This window comes from Excalfactoria chinensis, chromosome 2 (assembly GCF_039878825.1).
Source record: "Excalfactoria chinensis isolate bCotChi1 chromosome 2, bCotChi1.hap2, whole genome shotgun sequence".
Taxonomy (NCBI): Eukaryota; Metazoa; Chordata; class Aves; order Galliformes; family Phasianidae; genus Excalfactoria; species Excalfactoria chinensis.
In genome coordinates this window covers 118,153,193-118,174,745 of record NC_092826.1, presented here as the reverse complement: position 1 = coordinate 118,174,745, position 21,553 = coordinate 118,153,193, and the positions used below count along the sequence as shown (strand labels likewise).

General features: G+C 41.7%; 1 protein-coding gene across 1 annotated transcript in view; it reads left to right on the top strand.

Moving 5' to 3' along the window:
* The first annotated feature begins 7,257 nt into the window (after window positions 1-7,257).
* Window positions 7,258-21,553, top strand: part of MYRIP (myosin VIIA and Rab interacting protein) — a 220,453-nt gene continuing 206,157 nt past the window's right edge. The window contains exon 1 of the mRNA XM_072329293.1: window positions 7,258-7,295. The gene's annotated coding sequence lies outside the window, so the exon portion shown is untranslated. The remainder of the gene's footprint in view (window positions 7,296-21,553) is intronic.

Genomic DNA, 21,553 nt, shown 5'->3' with positions numbered 1-21,553 from the left:
TAGAGATGAACTTGGTTTTGGCCGGAGTCATAAACCTCATCAGGCAGCTTTCTGGGTCTCTAATGAAATCCTAACTCATGAGTTCCTGATTGCATGAGGAGTATTTTACTAAATTTTGCAATCAACCAGTATTTCTATAGAACTGGCTGCAAAAGTGAATGGTTTCACATGATTTAAGACTTTGTAAATCTATTCAATGAAAGAAGAGGCCAGGTGTCTTATGGCTCTGCTATGCCAGATGATGCAGTCACAGAAACATTTCCATTTTGGTTGTACTGTTGCTGATGTAGCTTTTCTTGTTCCTTGTTTTATTAATGATGTATCCATATCCTGAATCTGGGCATAAAAAATAATAATCTTATTATTGAGCATATGTCTTCAGCTTGTTCTTTGAGTATCTAAAAGTATTAAATAAAACGTGGCTAGAGGTGGAAGGCAGCACTATGTTCTCTGCAGGGCAAAATATTTGGAAGAGGCTTTTTGGAAACATCATTTTAAACTAGAGCTTTGCAACTCTGGTGGCTACCAAAGCTCAGGACCTAGGCGTAACCATACCAAGTCTATGCCAAGGATTTAACCCATGACCTGCTGATAGATAGATAGATGTGAAAAGCAGAAAGCATACAGAAAAAACGTATTGCTTTCTACAGTGTTGTATCTCATGCTGGTGTCCCCCCTCTCACCCAAATGTGCTTTGGGGGGTCTGAAATAACTAGCAGTTAAGTTCCCACAGGAGCTTCAATGGCCGGTCACTCTGCAGACTTCCCAAAGGCAAGTATGTATGGGGAGCTATTGCATATAAACCATGTGTGTTTGTTCGGAACAATTGCACTTTGGACAAAACTGTTCTTAGAACAGATTGAGCAATGGCTGTGTTCTCCACAGTTCACCCAGAAAGCAAAACTGAGGCTATGCATCCCAACTCCCACCATGAACAGTGCACAGTTAGCATTAAAGGGAGCAATTATATTTAAATGGGATGGATTTTTTTTGTATTGTTACTGGCTAGAAGTCATTTAATAGCATGAAACTGAGCTGAACAGGCAGCAAACCAAACCAATTTACAATTTCCCAGAGTTACTCATCTTAGTGATTCAGTGAGGTTACTTGCAAGAATGATGATGTCTTGCTGACGACTTCTCAGTAGTCAAGGTAGGATGAATAGCTTCTTAAGACAAGAAGGAGGCTACTGACTATTCTGATGAAGGGTTACTGCTTGCCTATCTATCGAGCATTCTACCACACATTAAATACTAATACTGAAATGAGAATCCCTCTCACCAGGTTGGGCTCAGACATGGAAACAAGCATCTTGATGAGTTTTCAGCTCAGCCTGTTCTCCTATAGCCGGCAATATACCAGCATTGTTAGAAGAACTGCTGTAGGATATCTTCAGGGCTCTCTGCGCGTTTGCATCCATGATGAGCTGTTGGCGTGTGAGCTAGTTCAGTGGGAGAACTATAGTCACACAAAAGCATTCAGCATTTTGTGTTAAGGGCTCCTTCATGCTTATTATTAGCAGCTCCATTGATTTGTCCCAGTGAACAAGGTCAGCAATAAATCTTGATTTCTTGGCAGATGAAGCAGTCTGAACTACCTACTCTCCTCTTTTCTCACATCAAGAAGAGCATCCTCACAGAGTGGTGTTGAAACACATTAGCAAGGCCATGCTACAGGAGAGTCTACTTGCATCATTTTCCATTGTTACCAGCAAGGAGGTTTTTCTGAGTACTGAATGGACTGATTTTAATTTCATAGTAATAAAGGACAAAAGCACAGGCAGGAATCTCACAAATGCAGTGATATACGTGCACCTGAAAAACAACATCAAGTCAGATGCGGGAAGTGTGCAAAATGACAGATAGATGAGCACTCACTGGGATTTTTTTTAACAGATAGGAATAATTTCTTACACTTCAAGATTGGGTATTGAAACCTCATATGTTCAAATATTATAAAATTTGCTAGCAAGTGTAACATAATATCAGTTTCTTAGCCTGGATGTAACAGAAGATAAAAAGAATGAGGAAAGAATATGGGCCTTCAGATAATTTTTATCTTTGAACAAAAATATGGAAGAAGCTAAACTTTAATTAGAATGTCCATTATGATATTATGATCATGAGAAAGGTACAGATGAGGGAACCGGTGTTTAAAACAAAGCCTCTGTCAAACCAGAGAGATCTGAGTTATTGCGTACATCTCAAACCAGTCAAATACTTCCCTTTCAAGTCTGGATTGTTTATTCTTTTCAGAATTTTATTCAGTTCATAGAAATGTGGAATCATCAAATGGCTTGAATTGGCAGGGCTCTTAAAGATCACCTAGTTCCAGACCTCCCTGCTGTGGGTAGGATTGCCATCCTCTAGCTCAGACTTTGATCCATAGTTGCTCTTAAGAGGTTTGGGGATGGACCTTCTGTTCCTTTAGGAGCTATTACAATGGATGCTGAAGATCAAGGTCTTTCAGCAAAAAGTAGGCTGTTCCTAAATAAATAAATGCACTTCAGCAGAAAACAGTCTTAAGGCAATAAATGGGCTATTCATATGTCAGGCTCCCTGGGTCCATCTGTTTACTCTTCTCAATTCATGTGGGAATCTCCTTTGAGCTCTTCTGTCTCATTTAATATCTCAAATCATATTTCATGTGACATGTAAAGTGCTTAACAAAGTGTATCTCAGATCTAGCTGTACCACCTACTCTTCATATTAGTTTATGTATTGGCTATAGGAAACACAGATGTTTCTGCCTACAAACACATCAGGGAAAATGCAGTACATCAAAACCCCTCTTAAAATATTTATTTGCTTTTGTTCTAGAAATATTCATGAAATTGGCGCACACTGGTGTATTTACCTGTCTTGAAGAGATCTATACGCTATGGGTTGTGGGAATCTAGCTAACAGAGAAAGACAGTTGCAGTATCATGGAACAACGTCACTTCTGGTCACTGTGGAAAAAGCCTGTTACTCTTTGTTTACTTTGATGACAGCATTTTCTAGATAAATTAATAAATGTGGTAATAGCCAGCATATGATGCTATATGGGTTGAACATAACAGAATCCAAAAAGAAGCATGGATGTGTTCAAAGACTGGATCGAAGAGTAGCTAACTGTGCCGATTGTCGCTGACTCATAAAAGTCAGAGTTCAGACTTGCAAAGCAGGGTTGGTCACTGAAAGAAAACCTCAGTAGTTGCTCTGTCCCTAGTTCCCCAAGAGCTTTTTTCCTCTTTGTATTGATCAGTAGCTGTGACAGCTAGCTTTCTCTTGTTGCCTTCTTTGCATTTTCATATAAAAAGACTTAACTCATGGGGGCACTGCTATATATCAGAGTGCAGGCCCTGAGACATAAGAATTAGAGTGCGTTGTTCAGCTCAGGAAGGGTGGCCCCCCCCCCATCTCACTGCAGTCCTTCATATAAATAGGAAATGCAAACTAATTCCAGCTGCACTGAGAACGTGCATCTAGAGGGATTTGCCATTTATATTTTCCATACCACCTACTTTAGGAGGCATTTCCTCATTGAAGAGCCTTCTGTCTGTGACCAGAATGGGTCCTTTCCAACGGGGTGTTGCCATTTGCGCTGGCAGCATCAGAGTTCAATAGGCAATAGTTGTAGATGTTTCTGATAATCAAGGAGCTTGTTCTCATGCACTGGTACAGCTGTTTTGGAGAGAGAAGGTTCATGTTGCAGCTCGTAATTAAGAAACATGGCTTTTCTTGTTGTTTGTTCTTCATCTTGCTTGCTAGAATTCACTACAGCTTGCAAAATGGGAACAAACTTTTTCAAGTCATTTGCCTCACAAGAAAATAGCTCAGTAATCACAGCAACTTGCTTGCATTCTACTGGTAGCGTTGCTCTTTGATGTTAAAAAGTTTATTAGTGGAGCTGTATTTTGTATCTGAATTCACACATTATTGTGTGAATTTGTACTTGGGGCTTCTCTCTACTCATACAGTCCTAGGGAAACGGCAGAGTCATTTGCCCCAGCATTTCTTGTACCATCTTTGAAGTCTCTGACTTTTGTATACAGAAGATTGAGCTTCTGAGAAGAAAGTATTGTTACCAGCACAGTTCAGTGTTAGCATTTGTCATCTTATTCTTAAAAGTTATTTATTTCTGTCACTGAGTTACTGCCTCAGATGGATACTGAGAGACAGGACTGGAAGAAATGCTCTGGGACCAAAGCATCTCCCCCTCTTGTTATAGCATACAACTACGTTGGAGTGTTCTTGCTGGTCAGACATAGTATGAAAAGCCACTGGGATGTTTCCCCCCACCTTTTTCTTTCTCTTGGCCAGTTTAGCACTGATCTTTTAAATCCCCAATAAAAATGTTATTCTCATAGTTTTTTTGTTTTTTTTTTTCCAACTTGGTTTGAATTTTCTTAGACATTTCAAAGTGTTCAGGGATGTGGACTGTACTTTAGATGAGACAGCAGCAATTGCTTGTGCAGTAACATTAATAGTTCCCTATTCCTCCTGGAAATGCCTTTTCTGATGCATATTAATTGCATTTGGCTTCTGCTTTGTCAGCTACTTTATCAGCATGTACTTCTGCCTTCTACTGCATCCAGAGGCCACCAGCTCCCAGTGCTCCAAGTGACCTCCAGAAAGCTTTGGACACCATGCTGTGCTGGGGACAAATCCATCTTGTTAAATGCAAGTGAATTATTGTACCTTAGGAAGTGTAATTCAAGCATTTTGCCAATAAGCACGGGTTGGTAGCATGAACTACAATTATACATGATTTTGGCAATTCAGCTGCAGAACTGAGCTGTGGGAGCGGTTTGTGTCTTCTTAACTGCAGACAGAAGTAGAGCAGAACCCAAAGCACAGATGTTGGTAGCTGGGAGAAAGCAAATGCTCGTGGTAGTGATGTCAGCAAAATTAGCGTGATACTCCATCCTGCTTTGAAAGGTGCTCTCTTTATTGCCCTCAGGGGGTTTAGAAACATAATTGACCCACCAGCTTTCATACGTGGTATAACCCCATGCTAGAAGCAGGTTTGCTGGGTACCACTACAAAGCTGTCCTTCTCTCCTCTGTGATGTTCCACTGCTTTTTTATGTCTACTTACAAACTGTCATGTTTTCATAAGATTTAAAGAACAAGTGTGGCATTACTGGGTTCCTTTCCAGGGGAATGCGACATCTTTAATAGCCTGTTATCTACTGACTGCTGTTTTCTGCAGTATTTCACCTGTACCGGTCCTGATAGAAGTTCATACTAGATCAAATGCTTTAAGACATTTTCCACAAGTTTTATTTTGCAGTTAAAATGAGTTCTTCACGTAGATAAATGGATGGACAGACAGATATTTGCTCAACAATACATATTTCAGCTTTTCTGGTGAATAAGTTATTGCAATTATTGACCTGCAAGTGAAAAATGTTGTCTGAATTTTTATAAACTGAGTATTCATAGGAGGTGAACATTTTAGAACATTTTAGGTGTTTGTAGGGTGAATACAATTGCAAATGTTAACATCCTAGACTGATTTCTACCAGAAATCTGCACAAAATCCCAGATTTGAAGTGACAACCCTTTCCTAGTTCACAAGCAAAGAAAAATGCTGATTTAATTATAATATTTAAGTCACCCATAGGTGATGCATTGATCAGATTTTCTTTCAGTATTTTAAATTAGCTTGTACATGTAGTATGTAGACAGCTCATCGTTGGTCACCCACGCCATATCCCCATTTTTGCTGCAGTTCTGCCGTATATCCTGGGAATTTAGTGCTGATGAAGCTGCTGAATACCTCCAAGTTATTGTAATCATTCATGGTAGGTTTAAATCTGCCAGAGAAAATGGGAATTTAAGGCAAGTGCTAAGCAAGAACGTCTTAGAGAATTTGCCCTGCGTTCCCAAGTTTATTCTCTACCACAGATAGGCTTGTCGTGGGTGTGTTTGGTACAGTATGATGCCATTGCTGCCCTGAAATTATTTTGGAGGAGGGAATGGAATACGTAGGGTATTTGTTGAAAGATAAGGTTGAATATTTTTATCCTGAGGCTCTCCCTGGAGTTGTTTCATTCTTTTTGTAGGGCATGATTTTGACAGCAAGGAGCACTGTGTTTCAGATTTTAGCACCTTTAATGTAAGAAATCAAACTCTTCTAAGGGGATCTAAGAATTCTGGGAAATGATGTGACACATTTTGCCCCAAAGACAATGATGAGCATTGAGGAACGGGAGCCAAGAAAAAAGATGGAAGCTGGAATTTGGCATGAAGAACTTATGATTCTGGTTGTGAAGGAATGAAGTTAGAGCCCTTTCTTTTACGTTAACTGAGGTGAATTAGAAGCTTGATGCTGATTTAAAACCTCTCTATTGCTTTAGTCTCAGTGGACACAGCTACAGTTTACATACATGTACTACTGAGCTCCTCCTGTAGTCAGTGAAGCTATGCCAGAGTAATAAATGGATATTGAAAGCATTGAAGAGGAATGACTTTGCTCGTTTGTTTGTTTGTTTAAACGTATATATGGATCAAAAACAATCCAGTGAGACCAGGAACATGGTTTAGTGATAGGAGTTGGTAGGACAGGCTGATGGTTGGACTTGGTGATCTTGAAGGTCTTTTCTAGCCTAGATGATTCTATGATTCCAATTAAGTCCATGTCTTGAGCCCCAAGTTTTCCTAGCAGTCCTGACTAAAGGATGGGGAGAATGAGGCCTTCTGATGTAGGCTGTGTTGTTCTGCCTCTGTGATACCTAAAAGCCATAAACAGCATCATCTTTTAAATGCCCCATAAACAGATCTCCTCCCATATTGCCCACAAATGAGTAAGATATCTGAACCTGTCAACAGCTAGGCTGCTAGAGTGCCAAGATTACTGTCTGGACCAACATCCTTCCATCCTGATGTGTTATTTCTTGACGTGTTCAAAGACAGGAACTCTATTTGCACTCCATGTTAGCACAGTTCCTTGCAAAACAGCCATCTGGTGTGGTGCTCCTTGGTGTTACAGCTATGCAGATGGGAAGTGAAGTTGGTTTAGTGCTCTGTGTATTTATCTCATTGCTGTAAAATGATTTAATGTAAGGAAAAAGTGTGATTGCCTTGAAGGCATGGCTGGCTGGCTGCACAGAGGCAAGAGGCAAGAAAAGTAAGCCTTCCACCTACCAGGCTCTTCTTTGGTATCCTGGGTGCTCACACAGGACTTTCTGAAGATAATGGGATCTCAGCTTGGAAGTGCATGTGGAGTCCCTAACTCAAAGATGGTGATAAGGAATGGCAGCGGGGAGGACTTACCCTAAATCTCTGCCAAGGGATGGAAAGATACTAGGTGAGTAAGCATGCAAGGAACTTCTGGGTAGTGGCAGTAGGAGCTGTTAACCTTATCTCTCTCTGTTATGTCTATTTGTAGTTCTGTTCAAGGTTGGTGAAATCGCTGACTGCTTACACAAGTAGCATAAATCCATGTATTATGTTTTTCTGCATTAAAAAAAAGAAAAAGGCAATAGTTGGCAAAGCATTTATCTGAATATTTTCAGGACTGTCTTTTTCCTGGCTATTACTTTAAGTTTTATTATTATTGCTACCTCTTATTATTTGTTTTGGAAGTAATATCTTTTTTCTTTCTCATTGTAGACTGACAGAGAGTGCAGGAAAACAGCATTAGTTTTGAATACTTTCTGACCCAACAACTGATATATATTTTTTTGCATGCTTGGTAGGAAAGATGCTTCCCTTTCAGGTAGGAGTCTGCTAGAAGCTGTCTTTAGGACCATGAATTGCTTTTCTCAGATACTGCCAGTGCTTGGGGCCTGAGCCAAAGATTAATCTCAAAGCAAACTAATAGAGTTAATTCAAACAGAAAAAACATCTTCAGAAGCGCTGAAGGGGTTGAGGGAACACGGAAAATTAAGGGAAAAGTAATTAATGGCAAAATAATAACTTTGAGTGGATATTTGTGCCATTTTTTGTTTGTTTTTTAAAATCATTTTTCCCTGTTGTGAAACTCCCTGTTAGAAGTAAAAACAGCAGTAATGTAGTACATTCTCTTTAGCCAACATTAAAACTTAAAATGTAGGGGCAGATAGATAGACGTAGAAAATGATTCTGTAATCTGAAGGGTACTGTAACAGTGATTATCTGAAGAATCACATGGATTTGGACTTGGATAGGAGATGGAAATAAATGAAGTGCAAAACTTATCTCTGAACAATGTAGACAGATGGGGTAAAATGCCATAAAATTCCTGTTGTCTGTGTGACATTTTGAAGAAAGATACGAATATGTTTCTAATGGATAGAGAGTTTCTTTCTAAGACAGTGCAGTAAGCCATACAGGGAACCACAAAGAGTAATTGTTTTATTCAGTTTCGAATTTGCTGCTTGTTGAATGAAAATTTGCCATCAGTGTATGGAAGCAATGATACCTTTTGGGTGGTTAGTTATAAGTACTGAATTAAGAGTATAAATTATTTTGGCGAGAAAAGAGAATATTCCCTGACTGTGTCCCTGTGACTCAGTTTTGCACAGAGCAGAGATGCACACAGTACAACAAATAAAGGAAGTGTTTCTCTCTGGAGCATGTTTGATCTTCAGCTGAGACTGGAAAGCAATAAATCAAAGCAACTTTAGCAGATGGCAACTATTCAAATTTCTGTTTCGTTTCCCGCATGTAATGCTGGATGAAGCGCTCTCCATTTCTTCTAGCTGAAGATGGCAAAGGACTGGGGAACACAAAATCAAACTGTTAGAGCCTGGAGTCTGGGGTGGCAATGTGAGCACCTGACTTCTTACTTCTAACAGAGATGAGCTATGTGACTCTAGGAAAGTAATTGAACTGCTCTGTGAACTGTGAAGTTGTAATAACCTCAGCACATAACAAGTGGGTTGAAGTTCCATTGTGTCAGCATCTAGTGGTGGCTGAAGCACCAAATCTTCAGAGATACTGGCCATTGGCTTTGCACCATCATATATATATATATAATATATATATTATATTTGAGTTGGTCTGTCTACCTAAATAGATGTAAAATCTTCTCTTGATCAGGTTTTATAGAACTGTCCACCTAGGCTTTACACTGCAGAAAGGTCATATAGCAGATTTATTTCTCTCTGACTCCTCTGCGTTTAGGTTATCTGCATTCAGCCTGCACTGCATGCAGCAGAGCAGACGTGCTTCTGCTCTTCCCTTCTGCAGAGCATCCCACCACTAACACCCTGCTGCATACAGGTCTGCTCACTGGGCCTGGCCACAAAATCAGGCAAGTAGCAAGCCAATAGAGTGGGCAGCTGAACAATATCTGTACAGTGACAAATCTAAACCTATCTGTCACTGTCTGTCTTGCACATCATGTATGAATGCTTTGAAAGACCTGTATTAGTCACAGCATGTAGGTAATTTTCTGGAGGATCTGTTCTTTTCCTCTCTCTGCTGTACTACATCTTTTCCACAGTGCTGTGTGTCTCAGCTCAAAGCATTCATATAGACTGCACAACAGACATTTCTCCAGAGTCCATGGGTGAGACTAGTTGAGTGTGGCTGGAGGGCAACTTCCTACAGCTAAGACTATCTGTGAGTGTATTTAGTTACTCTTTTTTTGTTAAACCACTATGTTGTTGTTGTCCCTGACGTATTCGCCAATTAACCCGACTTATCCCGGGACCTCGACTGTCCGGGGGAGAGACACAAACATGGATGCCATGATGTCTTCTCTCAATTTATTGCTGCGTCACATTCCTTATATACCATCCTAAATCCCATGCAGACACGTACACCTGCTGCGCAAAACCCGATGCACGCGAGAGAACCTGTACACACACCTACCTAAACCCCCCGCCCACTAACTCTTAAGCTACAGGCCTAACTTAGCTATTCTAGAACACTCCATCTACTCAGAACTACTGTATGCACTCATAAATCCTTGCTAAGACAACTCAGTACCCCAACAGTCCCCTAACAAATGGTTGAAAAATGAAAGTGGTCTGGTTTTCATTATTGTTTCACGTTTCTTCAAAGAGGAAAAAAAACACAAGTAAAGGAATTTTAAAGCAGTGTGGCAGTGCTTTGCTGGCTACCTGAACTGTTGCAGAGGGAAATACTTGTTCGCAGCAAGTGTGCTGTAGGTCTGGCTCATCCTTGATTAGGGACAGACCGACCAGCTATCCCAATGAAACAGTCTTTTCCAACTGTGTTTCTTTATGTTGCAGCAGTAATTATTTAATTGCTTTGCCTAATTCCCCAGAATATAGTGTTAGCTTCACATAGTGTGAAGTCTTACACACCTGACTGAATGACACCTGTAAGCTCAAAAATGAAGTTTCACAGCCCCGAAGGATCGTGTTTGATCAATGTTCTGTAATACTTTTTTCAAACATGTTATTTTTGCACCACCATTCAAGGCAAGCTGAGGAAGATCATTTTGTGAACTATTAGTTGAGTCATTTGTTCTTCTGTCTTTAAAATGTGAATACGTTCATTCTATACTAATAAAACCTTTCCCTCAGGGGCATAAATAGCTAGATACTAAATGATGATAACTTCATTTTGAACTATCCAAATTGTCCAGAGCTCAATTTCATTTCAGTTTCCACATTTCCTCAGACTTGCTTGTGGAACGGCATCTGGTGAGGTGATGGATGGAAGGAGGGAAGCGCACAGCCATGGGCCTGCTATGGAGGATCCTTCTCTCTCCTGTCTTGGCATTGCCCTAGGGTAACACTGTTCCATTCCTGCTCCAGGGACCTCCTTGCAAGACAGGACAGAGAGGGGATGGCTGCTGGTCTTGTAGTCCTTGCCTGGCTTCTGGCCTATGTGCAGGGGCCTGGTGTAGGACTCTGGGAAAGGTTGCAGAGCTACTCCCTCATCTAATACCACATCAAAGAACTTTAAGAATTGAAATGTAAAGGTCTTCTCACAGTAGAGTGCCTGGGATTAAATATACATTACTTCTCCCCTACCCTCATCCCTATTTGATCTTTATGGTTAGTCTAAAGCCTTCATCCTGATCTACTGTGACAGATCAGAACAATTTGTTCTATTTAAGGAAGGAGCAGTGGGCTTTTCTGTCACCTTTGTCATTTAATTTGGCCCTAAAACCATTGGCTCAGATGATTAAATCAGCTCTGGGATTAGGAAGGATTGCAACTGGCAGTTAAAAATGTCATTTTTATCATGTGTGTCGACGCTCAGCCTGCGTGCCTCTCTCCAGTCAAGTATACCTGGAATCTACTGGGCCATAGAAGGTGGCAGTAAATACTCATGTATTAAGGTGTTCTTCCAGAGCTCTACTGGTAGAAATATCTCTGGATCTCATAAGAAGGAAAGCCAGCAGAGGTGCTTGGTCTGGTTTTCATCTCTACATGCTCTTTAAATGAGTTCCTTCCTGAGTCTTCACCCTGTTTTTACTGTTTTCCTGCCCTGACCAATTCTGTATATTATGTGTTGATATACTAAAGTGCATAAAATCTCAGCAGTTTCATTAGCAAGAAAAACCTGTTTTAGCCTCAGAATGAAATATAAGGTAGGCGCATCCATTTCTCAGTAACAAGACGTCGACTTTCCCACTGATTCAGCATTCTGGTTTAATAATAAAAAACATTTTTCAGTTTACCTAATTTACATTACCACTTCAGAAGATGTAAGCAGCTGAGACAGTGACTACTTAAGCGGATGTGTTGTATCATAGGGAGACACAACATTTCTGCTCTCAAGTAATGGTTGTAGAGGTGAAAACTGGCTCATTAAATGCTGTCTCTCAAAGCACTGTGAACCTGCACAGGAGAGCTTTGATAAAGTGTCTGGGAAGTGGCCGTGTCAGAGGGATCCTCTTTCCAATGACTGGCTGTTCTTGATTCATGGCATGATGGAGATGCACGTTGTTCAGAGCCATAGCAGGACAGGGAAGCAATGCTGAGCCTCAAACTCAGTAAGCTAGACTACAAGGACTCTAGCAGTGGAAAAAGCCAGCAGAGCCTCTAATGAACTGTCAGGCTTTGCTTGTAGGCCAGGATTTTGGAATATAGCCATGGCATATGGAGTTATTTCCAGTTCAGGAGGAGCTTGCCTTCCAGGAGAATGACTGTGCCTCAGCCATCATTGAGCATGGGCAGAGGATACAGGCCCCAGGCCATCAGCATGGGCAGAGGATACAGACCCCAGGGAGGGCTTCTTATGGCCCTTCCCCAGCTCACTTGGCACTGCAAAGACGGATCCAAGCTTACTATAAGTCCTGGCTTCATGCTTTTCTGCATACATTCATCTTGGAGCCAGGTGGGTTTGGACCAGTGGCAGGAGGGTGCGCGCTGTGAGATGCTGAGCAGTCCACTGTTTGATGGGTGGTTGTATGTGGGGTTTTCTCATTCTGGATCTCTTACATTATCATTTTTTTGTCTTGCTTTTTATTTATTCTTGAGAATAAATGATAAGTATTTTTGCAATCTCTCATGGTGTTTTTCAATTCTTGTCAGTTATCTTAAGATCTTACCTCTCCTGCAAAGGATTTTTTGCATCTTAAGTGGGGGAAAGAAAACAAGGACTTGGAAATCAGCTTTGGTTTGGGTGTTTTTGTTTTTTCCTCCTCCAGCTAGATAGTTTTGCAGATGCTGTATTTCTGCTGGACACTTTCCTGTCCTCTAAGGTCCAAGTATATTCTTCCTGAGATGACATCTACCTCTGGAGAGAAAATAAAAAAGAAATATATAGTCTGTAGCTGATAGCTGAAGAGCAGCCAACTGTCCCTGAAGCCCAGGGTTCAGAAAGCTCTGCATACCCTTTTGATTAATTTCTTTTACAACAGCACAATGATCACCCCCCAGGAATTTAAGCTGTTTTATTGGTTACAGACTCAGGGAAGCCTAGTTTCTTACAGATCTGTATTTTTTGCCTTTGTTTTCTTTTCTGCATGCCTTTGCAGAGCTGTCACTGTGGTGCCAAGTGTAGGACACGTCTCCTCTCTTTCCCTGGATGTGCTCCACTGCCTCTCCCTCTCACAGATCCACACCTTTTCAAGGGCTCTGAGGCATTTCCTCTTCCTTGAGATGTGGCTGAAATTGTTCTATTTATTCAAGGTAATTATGTGGGTACTCACAGGCAGATAAGGCCATTTCATACCTGCTTTTCTTGAAAAAACAGGATGTGAGTGTGTCACTGGCCAGCAGCATAAAGCATTTGCATTAAAGAAATGAGAAAAGCTCTGGCTCTAATGTATGCAGAGTCTGAAATATAATTACAGGATATACACTTCTGCTAGGGTTTGTTAATAAACGGACTGACGTGTTTTATGATAAAATGGAGTTGCACAATGAGGCAGCCTCACACAAGGCACCCACATGGGCTGCTAATACGCTACACGTGAGGATACATTTCTATGTCCTGATCTCTGACTGCTACTGTGAGCTCCTCGTTTTCTATGATATGCCTTTTTTATTTTCAATATCAGAGTGATAAAGTATGATATCTCAGGATTACCGATGTTGGAAGGGACCTCTGGGGATGGTTCCAGTTTTGAGCAGCTCCACGGAAAGATGGATGGGAGAGACAGCTGGACACTCATATACTGGTGGGGGTTGTGTTATTTAAAGACAGAACAAAAACAATAGGAAAATCCTTCTGGATCAAACCCAGCTTCTAAACGTGGATGCAAATGAGAGGCTTTCACTGGAATGGAAGTGGAAAAAAAAATGTTCTCTGTGCCCAGAAAAACATACTGTTCTTCCCAGAAAGATGCTGTTTGTTTCCAGGCATCAAGTAAAAGGAAGTCAAATGGTTGCTTTGCAGAATTGTTTGTGTATGGATGGCACAGGGCTCAGGGTGTGCATTCAGGGGTGCGGGAAATCACCTCTTAACTCTCCTTTCTGTGCCTCAGACCTCTGAATTGGGTTATTTTACAAGATTTACTTTTCAGAAGAATGCTTTTGGATGTATTTGTCCACTATAATCTGTCACTCACATGGTGGGACAGAGTGGAAATTAAAGAAGCCATTATTCTCCAGGAACCTTCTGATTCAGAAAACAGAATTTGGATTATATTTTCGAAAACAGCAGTGGGAAAGTGAAAACAGTGAACACCTTTTGGTGGGTGGTGGTGGAAGAACCTGAATGCATAGGAAGAATAGTCCAAGGCCCCAGTATTGGTACTTGTATTGCAAAGAACCATGTAAAATAATGCTTCTCTATGTCTTAATTTCCTGCACAAGAGCTGCAGTGTTACTTGCTAAGCAGAAGTGCTGTTTAAGGAATAGCTTCAGCACATAAAGTTTCTTAGGGAAATCACTAGAAAATGTGTTTATCTTGATCCTCATGGGAAATACTAGAACGGTGTTGTCCAAAACCACTGCCTAAGCAGCAAGGACAATTCCCTACCCACTATCTAGCACAGCACAAGGTGAGGCATGCTGTGTGCAGTGCTCAGAGCAGATTGTCACTGTGGTGGCGATGAAGAGGAACTGAAGAGTCATTTGTGTTGAATTAAAACAGCACAGAGCACTTGAAAGTATTGACTTGGCTGGCCAATGTAATTATTATCTCTGGGCTCAAGCAATAAAGAATTCTGTTCTTCTATACTCTAAGTGCAGGGAAATGGCCCTCAGTGAGGAAGAAGCGGTAGTGCTGTTCTCCTGTCACCACCTGCCCTATTGCTCCAGTGGGACATGGGGATGCTGAAGGGCTCTCAGGAGATATAGCTGGAGGGGGCTTTCTGTGCAGTGACCCCCAGGCTTTAGGCAGCTCCATCAGTTTAAATCCTAGTGGGAGATGCTTGGAGAGATTTGCTGCTAAGAAAAAATAATAATCATGTGGCTTGTTTGGCTTGAGAGCTTTTTATCATTGCTTCCTTGCTTAGCAGGCTGGTTCTGTGCTAAGCTGATCTGTGAACTGTGTGAAGGACACCGAGCAATTTAAATGTACCTGTTTCCCTCAGCCTTTGGCTGTGCCATCCTCTGGCATTGCTCTGCCAGGCAGACTCACAAACTCACCCAGCAGTCAGGAGCACAAAGTGGCGGCTGTGCTGCATTGCCACAGCATGGGTCATTGCAGAGCCACCACACAGCACTCCTCCATATCTGGGACCTCACTTCCCCCCATGCCAAGCCTCACAGAAACTTCAGAAAGTGAAAAGGTCAGCCGCACAGAAAATGTGACATTTATAAAAATAGAAAGGCTGGAAGGGGATATGCTATTTGAGTGCCTGTAGAGCCAGTTTGCCCCAGCAGGACCAAGTATAAGTGGCTCTGTCACGGAGAAGGTAGAAAGTGGGTGTGGGGGACAGTGAGTTGGTGAAGGCGGGACTGCTGCAGAGCATGTTGCCGAGCATGTTGTGTAGGAAGCACTTGGTGCTTCCTAGCCCTGCTAGGAGCAGTGTTCGGCACGTGACTGGAATAGTGTAGGTGTGTGTGAGACATAAAAAGATTGTGGGGGGACCAGTGGAATTAGATACCGCTTCTCTTCCAATTATTATTATTGTTTTTTGATCCATCTGGTGTTTAAAGCAGCCTTGCCAAGTCAGAAGAAAAGATCTGCTCTTCAGCATTAATGCTTCAGGTCTCAGCTGATGCATGTTCATGGGTCATTAAGGAAGTTTCTGCAGAGGAAACTGCCCTCTGAGGGCTGGGAGAAGCCTCACAACTTCATGCTTGTTCAGTGTGAAAAACAAACCTAAGAGTTTATAGGCTCAGCCATTTGCTTTGACTTGACTGCTAGCTAGATGGAACTGAGAATATTATTGTCTGCAAGTGTTATATTATTGTAGAGTTATTATATTATTAAAGATCTTAGCGGAGTCAGAAAAAATCCATGCATTGGTTAAATACACGTTTTAAGCAGAATACATGGTCACTCATTGAATATCTCATTTGTACATCTTTCTAGTGTTGTTTATTTTTTGGCGTACTAAAAGTTTGTCTAAGCTGAGTTCTGGAAACACTGTGCATTCATTTATGGAGTGTAAAAACCAAGGCTGGAACTAATGGTGATATGTCATATAAAGCTATGATCTGAGAGTTTGAGGGAGTGGGGAAATGGGTTTTGACACCTTGACCAGCTCATGGAGAACAGCCTATAGCACTGGGCCTTATCCAGCTGGCAACACGCAGTGCTTTGGACCTGCCATGGCAAGAAAGTTTTCTGTAGGTTCAACTGGCTTCTCTGATCAACTTGATGTGAGATCCAAGTCTAACCACAAAGAGCACTTCTGGCCCTTTGTGGTGCCTGTGAGCAGTCGCATGGAACTGGCTCCGTAGTGTGCAGACATATCTATTTAGTGGAGTGTGAAGTGTCTACTTTAATCCTAAAATGGTCCTGGTTAAAAAAAAACAACACAAAAGGTGAGACTGGTTTCAAACGTGTAACCTTACATTAATTTGGTGAGTAATCTAAGAAGATGTCAAAACTGTGTATTTGAACCCCAGTCTAGGTTTAATTTTAAAACATATGCTACTTGTACTAGGCTCAGATATACTGTTTTTCCAAGGAACAATGCTATTTCATCCAGAATGATGAATCTGAACCTTCTGTTGTGTTACAAGAGCATGTTTGCTATCTTCCCCTTCCTTATTACCCTTTAGAAAAACAAACATTTATAAGCTGTTATCGTCCCATTGAAAAAGCTGACTCAAGCTCTTGTGGCTTACAGATGTTTGCTGTCTTACTGAACCCTTCGTCAAGCAACTGCCAGCTGCTGTGGTCTGACAGAACCCTGGTATTGCCCAAGCTCTGGTTGGGTCAGGGTCATCTGTTAGTGTGCTTTTTTAGGAAGTAAATGTTGCATTTGAAATTCAAGGCAGCAAGAAGTTTTAGGTTTTTTTTCCAGGTTTTGCTAAAAAATGCCTGGCTGAAGTAAAATAGCTTCATTTGTCAACACTTGAAGTGGCAAATGTAGCATTCTTGAAATCCAGTTTTGGCAAAATGGGTAAATATGATTCTCTTTTATCTTAAAGTAAAAACTGATTTGCAATGTAACCCAAGAAAATGTTACTCTGAAGCTATCCATTTTCTACTAAAGGCCTTCAGTTATTTTTTTCAAACCTAGTCTGATATTTGGTTTTGATAGGCCATCACTTTTCAGCCAAGCTGAATATGCTGCACAACGTCCAGATATTATGGGAAACGTTTACTGGAAGAAAGCATTGTGTGGGAAATGCTGTGTGTGTGCCTGCCACAGTGGCCTTCAGCAGCTTCAGCTTTGTGTTGACTGGGGAGATAGAGTAGGTGAAAGCCTTTGCCAGGCTACAGCAGCATGAACAGCTTGTGGGGTGCTTGGTGACAGCTTGGCCCTGGGAAGATGCCCTGACTGCATACTGTAGCTTGTGGATTTGCTTGAATGGCTTGAATGGCAGCAGGCTGATATTCTGTATTTGGAAGAAGGTTCCTGTCAGCTGAGCACTAGGTCAAAAAAGGGACAGATTCATCCACAGGAATGCTTTAAAGAGGAGCTAGGGGAAAGTATGAAAGCCATTCTGTACAGACTGTGAAAGGACACCAGCTGACCCCACTGTGTTTTGTACTTGTATTTATGCAACATATAAATAAATCCCTTACATGACAAACAGACTCCTTCAGGCCAGATCGCCTCCTCCTTCTTCACACAGGAAAGCACAGTTGTGTATCTCATGTAACAATATTAATAATAGTGAGAAATGATGTTGCTAAGGTTAAGGTTTAAGGCTCTGGCACAGACTTTGTGTCCATTCACGTTGAACTAAAAATAGTGGCTGCCTTGACACAGTGAAGCTTTTAATTTCCAGGACTTAAAACAGACCTGGGCCCAGTGAGGGTATGTAAGCCATTAATTTCCATAGAAATCATATGTTGAGCTCTTCTTTCTAGTTCCCCTTTAAGTAAGGAAATGAATGGCCTCTCTGAGTGTTGAGCTTCAAGCGTGGAAGGGAGTGTATTAGGTTAGCCTTCCTTTGCAGTGTAAGACCTGTAGTGACTGCCTGGCTCCAAGTGCACCAGATCTGTTAGGCATGGCCTTTTCTTATTAAGAACAAAATAAGCTTTTGCAGTGGAAAGCAAATGAGATCAAGCCTTGAGCCCCAAAAGGCTGTTTCTGACTACAGTCACCAACACCCTCCTCTAGAAGGAGCAGAGTGGCTGTTTCAGGCAGGCACACAGCAAAGTCGGGACAATTAAAACGATGTGTTTCATGTATGCAGATACACGATGTGTTTCAGGATGCTCTGTGACCCTGAAAATCCCAAGTAAAAACCTCCAGATATAGAGCCAAACACCTTCCCACCTACATAGACCCCTGATCCTTAACAGGCCAGAGCAGGGACAGCTGACAGAAGCTGCTCTGCTGGGATGTCCCACTGGGCAGGCAATGAACACTGCCTGCATCTCCTTCAGCTGAGAAGTTTGCCACTGTTCTGACATTTTCTATGACCTTCTGCACCTGTTACGTCATTTGAATGTGGAACACTAACCTCACGTTGGAGTGCTTTTATGCTGAATGTTGCTTCCTGCTTCTACAGCTTTGTAGTTCAGTTACTTGACTCTGGATGCTTTGCACACTGGTCACCTTGAAGCAAAGTGGTGGAGGCACTCTCAAGCATGCTGTGATGGAAAACCTATTTCTGTCATCTGATCTAAATCTGAATTCAGTCACAAATGAAGTACTTGAATGTGGAGTTTCTACATGACCCAGTACAGGAGTGTCTCACAACTAAATCTGAGTCCCTACCTGGTTTCCCATGGAGTAAAGCTTGACAGAGAAAGTTTGGCAGAAGAAAAGATAAATCATTTAGTTAAGCTCTTAGGGACAGAGAAACTTTGAAACTGAGGTTGCTGGGTGTGGGAAAAAAAGTGTTTGAAGAACCAGACTGGCACAAAAGAACAAGGAGTGTTTCCTGAGTGTGCTACAGCTGGTTTCCCCTTGCAGCTCCAGCAAGTATTTTGAGATGCTTCATGCATCTGTTTTCCCTATCTATAAAACCAGCCAATAGTTCCCATTTTGCTGCACCCAGGTTGGAGAATGATTATCAAAATGAAATGTACACCAGCTTTCTGCTACTCTCGATGGTGTAATGAGCATTTTTCCACTGTCTGGATATTGGTGTTGACAGTTTCATTCTGGAAATGACATGTACAACAAGTCCTCAGCGTGCCAGATCCTCCGTCTAGAGGAGTATGTTCTTTATGTTTCTTTCTTCTCACTTTAGAATGGTTGTGCTGGGCTTGTGTTTTCTGTTTGCTAACAAATTCTCTGCATTTCCCTTTCTTCATTGGCCTGCATAGTCACATTACATCCAAATTTACTACCCATAGTGCATTTCATGTATATTGGATATATGTTCTTTCCTTGTACCACTTCCCACCCCAAACTGGTTATTCTGAGTTCTCCAGGTTGCATTTCTCTGATGGCCAGCAGTAAGCCATTTGTAGATGTGGGACCTCCCTTACCAACCTGAGCTGTTATTTCTAAAAGCTGCATCCTATTTTATTATCCTACAAACACTAACTGAGTATTGCTGTTTTCAGCTACAAAATCTATGCAACAACAGGTGTTCCATCACTCAACATTACAGTGCTATGTAGGTAGATAATAGCTACCTACCTGGTCATTAGAATGATGTTACAAGCAGAACCAAATCTTCACTTGGATCAGGTAGGGTCTGACAGGTTTCTGATGGCTGCTTCAAAGCTACTTAATACAAACCTGCACTCTCTCAGCCCTGTTTTCACCTGGTACTTCCTCTATTTACAAGAATATAGATGTGAAACACTTAGGCAAAAGGAGCTTATAACGCAGGCATCTATAGACATGCTGTGTAGGCAGTGCTCACAGCGTTTCCAGAAATGCCCTCTGTAAACAAAATCAGAGATCTGCAGGTCCTAAAGAGCCCTTGAGCTCCCAGGAGCTCTGCTCTGAAGAAAGACTGCAAATCTGCATCTCAAAATGTGCAAGAGCTTTTACAGGTAAGAGCAAATGTTCAGCTTCACCTCTCAGTCTGGAGTTGGCTACTATCAAAGGGATGGTGGAGCAGAAGTACCAGCCCCATGGAGAAGGTGTCTAGGTAGAATGAGCAAACTCTCACTGGTGTTGCCTACAACGTGTCTCTGTTCCACACAGGGCAACAAAGATAAATAGCAAAGCATTTTTCATGAGCAATAAACACCCGGGAAAAAGTTTATTGGACTTAGGTATGCTTCCAACAAAATAATCTGTAACTTTGGGATGAGCAAAGTTAAATTGCCACCAATAACTGGAGTAGAACGTTGACCCATCTAGCAGTTGTAGGAGTTTTCCCACTGCCAGTGAAACAGGAAACAGATTTGGGGATCTTATGGGAGCAGGGAGCTTTTTCTGTGCCCTGGCCCCCTATTCTTCTTATTTATTGCTTTCTGAGGGAAAGAGAAAACACAAAGCAAGAAGCTGAGAAAAGGCTTCCTGATAGCCCAGGTAAAGTGCCCTCCTCCATTCTTACCATGACCTACTAATAACTTAGGACAGCAGCAACCCTGTGGTTGTGGAAGTGGCTGAACGTGGGCTTTGAGCTTAGCTTTGGAGGGACTGTGTGACTCCTTCTAAGGTCTCAGAATCAATCACAACTGAGCAAACAGCAGAACTGTGTTCCCATAGGAAAACTATGATCTGTGGGGGGTTAAATTTCTCTGAAGGAGAGAAAGAGGAAAGGGGACATTTGTAAAGGTATGACTTGGAAGAGGAATAAAAAGAGAAATAAAAGACGTGTTCCTGCAGCAAAAATGAACTACATCATAGATTAAATTGGGAGTTTATTCTCACAGTTTTAGGGAAAGTATGTTCAATAAAATTTGGTTATTAAAATGCCTCTGAATAACAAGAAGTTTATCAAGGAAAAGCACAAAGAGAGAATAAGATGTAGCTAGGAAACAACATGGTATTGAAGGTATTTCAGCTAGGAATTGTTGCTAGAAAGGGTTTTGTGGTGTTATGCAAAATGGATAAAAAACACTGGTTTCAGTCAGACGTTGGGTAATTTTACCTCCTTTTCCAGATTGGTTTTGGGGCTGGAATGTGATGTACAATGCTGCTATTTCTTCTGGATTGTAAATGGCTCTGAGCAAAATTTATGTCTTAGCCAGTAAATAGATGATCGTAGAATCATAAATGGTTTGGGTTCAGAGGGACCTTAAAGATCACTGATTTCCAGTCCCTGTGCCATAGTGGTCCAAAGTTCCATCCAACTTAGCCTTAAAGATCCCCAGGGATGGGACATCCACACATTGTCTGTTTCAGTGTCTTAGCACCCTCTGAGTAAAGAATCTTTTTGTTGTTTCTAATCTAAACCCACACTATGTCGAGTTACAGCCCTTACCCCTTGTCCTGTCGCTACACTCCCTGATAAACAGTAGTCCTTCTCCAGCTTTCCTGTAGGCCCTTTCGAGTACTGGAAGGCTGCAATGAGGCCACCTGGGAGCCTTCTCTTCTACAAGCTGAGCACAGTTCTCTCACCTGTCTCCATAGAAGAGGTTCTCCAGCACTTTGATCATCCTCATGGCCTTCTCTGGACTTGCTACAACAGCTCCATGTCCTTCTTATGCTGGGGACCCTGAGCTGAATGTAGTACTGCAGGTGGGGTCTCACAAGGCAGGGAGAAGGGGAGAGTTTCCATT